The following is a 4,116-nucleotide window of genomic DNA, read 5'->3' on the forward strand; positions in this document are numbered from 1 at the left end:
TTCTTTAAAAAAAATTTTTTTTTGCAGGGACAGAGAGAGAGTTAGAGAGAAGGATAGATAGAGACAGACAGACAGGAAAGGAGAGAGATGAGAAGCATCAATCAATAGTTTTTCATTGCAACACTGTAGTTGTTCACTGATTGCTTTCTCATATGTACCTTGACCACAGGCCTTCAGCAGACCAAGAAAGCCCTTGCTCGAGCCAACGACCTTGGGTCCAAGCTGGTGAGCTTTTTTTTTTTTTTTCTCAAGCCAGATGAGCTCGTGCTCAAGCTGGCGACCTCGGGGTCTTGAACCTGGGTCCTTCTGCACCCAGTCCGACGCTCTATCCACTGTGCCACCGCCTGGTCAGGCTATAATTATTCTTAATCAAAGCTCAATATATCACTATACTCTTTTACAACTACTCAATGTACATTTATTCACAGAGATCTTCAGACTTTAATACTTTTGACTACTATGAAGCCTATAAACTCTAGAGTCATGGTGTAACTTGCTGGATCACCTAATTTGCTGTGTATCCTTAGGCATGTAGCTTAACCACTCTGTGTCAGTTTCTTCATTTGAAGTACAGGGTTAATAGCACCTATCTCTCACAAGTTCATTTAAGAAGAGTAAAATAAAATGAGTTAAAGTATACAGATTGCTTGGCACAATCTCTGGGAATAGTCTAAGCACTTAATAAAGGGTAGCTTTTCTATTATTGCATATAATAATTGACATAAAAGGATGTCCTTGATACTTTTTAAGTGAAAAGTGTGTTTGTGCATAAAATAGTGGTAGTTTTTTGAAAGTTAATTGCAATATGAAATCTGAAACCAGATCAGTAAACTTTTCCCCCATATTAGTGTAAAATCAATTGATTTATGTTGTATGTGGGGTTTTTTTATTTTGTTTTTGTTCTTTTTTGATAGAGGCTGAGAGAGAGTCAGAGAGAGGGACAAATAGGGACAGATGTATTGGATTAGGGCCAACCTTAGTGACCTCATTGACTTGATTGTTTTTGTAAAGACTATTTCCAAACACAGTCTCATGCTGAGATACCAGGAGGACACAGTTCAATCTATAGTCCAGGGGTTGGCAAACTTTTTCTTTTAAAGCCAGAGAGTAAATATTTTCACCCTTGCAGGCCATATGATCTCTGTTACAGTCACTCAAACTCACCTTTAGTGTAAAAACAGCCATAGAAAATATGTAAGTATGAGCCTAAGTGCCAATAAAATCTTGTTTGAGAAAAACAGTGGCCACAGGCTACAATTGCCAACCCCTCCCTGTTCAAACCTAAATGCCACTGTGTCTGTCTCAACCAAGGCAAAACCTTCAAACTGGTCTCTCTGCTTCCATTCTCCACCTAGCAGTTGAACTGATATTTTAAAAAGTAACCAAGCAATTGCAGTCATATTCTTTAAGTTCCTGTGTCCCCACCAGCCCTGACTGGGTGGCTATTCAGAACCACAACCCAACTGCTGCGTGTAAAGGAGTGGAGCCCAGTGGGGCACCACCTGGGGCCCTATGGGCAAGAAGTTACAACAGGAGCTCATGTCTTTCATGATGCCTGGCGACAAAGGAATTTCTACTTTCTCTGAATCAGACAACCTTTTCAAATAGATGGAAATTGTCCGTGGAGCAGCTGGCACAATCAGTGAAGACCTGAAGGAAAAGCTTTCCCTGGAGTTCACCAGTGGCTATCCTTACAACATGCCTACGATGAAGCTCCTCACACCCTGCTACCACCCCAACATAGACACCTAGGGTAACATCTACACGGACATCCTGAAGGACAAGTGGTCTGCTTTGTGTGACATTAGGACAGTCCTGCTCTCCAGCCAGAGCCTGCCAGGACAACCCAACCTCGTAGCCTGCTGAGCACACATGCTGCCGAGCTTTGGAAAAACACAGCAGTCTTCAGGAAGTACCTGCAAGAAATCCATGCAGCACAGCAGGTCTCCAGCCAAGAGCCCTGGCCCAGCTGCCCAGGCTCTCTCCTTGTGCTATTCTCTCCTTGGATGGTCTAGACTTGCCTTGATTTCTGGAACAGACTGTATCTTCAGCTATGGTATCATACCTGTCTTGTTTTTTGTTTTTTTTTTTTTAATTAAGTCTCTGATTGAACCCCTGCGATGAATATATTACATAAATACATTTTGTTTTCCTTAAAAACAAAAAAGCAATCAGATGGTGTCTCTCCTTGGCTTAAAGTTGTACAGTAGATTCCCCATTGCCCTTAGGTAAAAATCCACTTTCTCCCTGTTGCCTCTCTGCCTGCTCTGCCCTGGCTCTGCCCTGGCATTCTGGGCTTTGTCCACGGGGCTTCCAGTCCTGGTTTCCTTTCTGCTCCGCTCCCTTCACACCTCAGCTGGGACATTTCCCCTAGTCTCTTGTGATGGGTCCTTTTCATCATTTAGCTCTCGACTCTAATACCTCCTTCCTAAAGAGAACCCCTCTGCTAGCTATCAGTGCTGTCCCCCTTCCCATGAACCCGTTTGAAATTGTCTTGATTTTTGTTCACTGTGTGTATCCACAACCTGACAGGTCAGCTCCGTGACAGCAGGGTCCTCATCTGTCTGTTCATCCCTAAGTATCATGCACGGCACTGTTTGCGTAAGTCCTCATATCTTTGTTAAGTAAATGAAGAGAGGATACTTACGTGTATTTCCAGAAAATGCCTGTTCCGATGTCTGCTCACCCCAGGTTTTCCAGCTTTTACAAACCCTCCCCTTGCTGACCCAGAAAAGTTGTGCCTGATATAGCTCACTCAGTGCATATGATTAAGCCAAAAAATGCTGCTTGTCTGAGTCATGACGCTTGTCTGAAGACTCTTGTGCAAATTTATTTGTCATCCCAAGGCCCAGCCAGGAGGAAGGCTGCTCTCCCAACAGCGAGACCCCACATGGGCCTCTTTGCCAAGAGCTGTGATGCTGTGGAGGGGGCGAGATGCTGAGTCCTGTGGAAGCTCTGGCCCAGGAGCCCTGCCTCTGTTCCCAGTGCTCCTGACGTGTGGTATAAACTCACTCAAGCTCAGTTTCTTTGTTTCTGAAGTGTTCTCTCCTTGTGCCACCTCTTCCTCCACCTCCCTCTCTCATTAGGACACTAGACTATTTGTTTTCCAACAAATACCCTTTCTTCCCTTCTTCCTTGGTCATAGAACCTCGATTTTCTTTGAGGTGACAATGAGCCCACCAAAAAGACTCCTTTTGCAGCTTCTTTTGCAGTGAGGGTGGCCATATGACAATATCCTGGCAAAGAGGACATGAACAGAGCATGATGACAGTTCTGGGAAGGGTGATGTGAGCTGATGCAGCTGGTGAATTAGTCTGTTCAGGCAGATATGACGGAATACCACAGTCTGGTGGCTTAAACAACAGAAAGTTATTTTCTTATAGTTCTGGAAGCTAGAAGTCCAAGATCCGAGTGCCAGCCAGCTTGGTTCCCTGGGATCACTCTTCCAGGTTTGCAAATGGCCACCCTCTCACTGTATCTGCCTTGGTCTGACTGAGAGAGAAAAGGAAATCTCCCCCTCTCTCTCTTTTCCTCTGTTTATAAGGCTTCCAGTACTTCATTTAACCTTAATTCTCCCCTAAAAACCTTATCTCCAAATACACTTACATTGGCGATTAAAGCTTCAAAATACAAATTTTGGGATACACAATTCAGTCCATAGTAGCCAGACATTACATTTGGTCTTTCCCTTTTTTCTTTATTTCTTCCACCTTGAATGCAGATGTGATGCTGGAAGTTTAGCAGCTATCTTAGAACATGTGGTGACCTTGAGAATAAGCACCAGGTGCTGAGGATGGACATACAGAAAGATGAAAAGAACTTAGGTTGACTTTGTTTGGAGCCACCATATAGTATCACTGGTATGCTTATGTTAGGATTTGCTTTATATTAGAGAGCTGGTTCTCAATTATGGCTGCACTTTGGAATAATCTGGAAAGTACTAATGCTGGGTGTCACCCCCCAGATGTGCTGATGTAGTTTGTCTCTTGGAAGCCTAGGCATCATGATTTTTAAAAATCTCCTCTGGTGATTCTAATGTATTAAGGTTATGAACACTGTGTTAAAAAATAAATTCTCATGTAAAAGAATAAACTATATTTTATCTTTTTAAAATAT

The 4,116-nt window shown here is 43.1% G+C and overlaps 1 pseudogene; it reads left to right on the forward strand.

The window, feature by feature from the left end:
• The first annotated feature begins 1,471 nt into the window (after positions 1-1,471).
• LOC136314020 (ubiquitin-conjugating enzyme E2 C pseudogene) lies at positions 1,472-2,015 on the forward strand (annotated as a pseudogene).
• The last annotated feature ends 2,101 nt before the right edge of the window (positions 2,016-4,116 follow it).

Source organism: Saccopteryx bilineata, chromosome 10 (genome assembly GCF_036850765.1).
Source record: "Saccopteryx bilineata isolate mSacBil1 chromosome 10, mSacBil1_pri_phased_curated, whole genome shotgun sequence".
In the NCBI taxonomy this organism is placed as follows: domain Eukaryota; kingdom Metazoa; phylum Chordata; class Mammalia; order Chiroptera; family Emballonuridae; genus Saccopteryx; species Saccopteryx bilineata.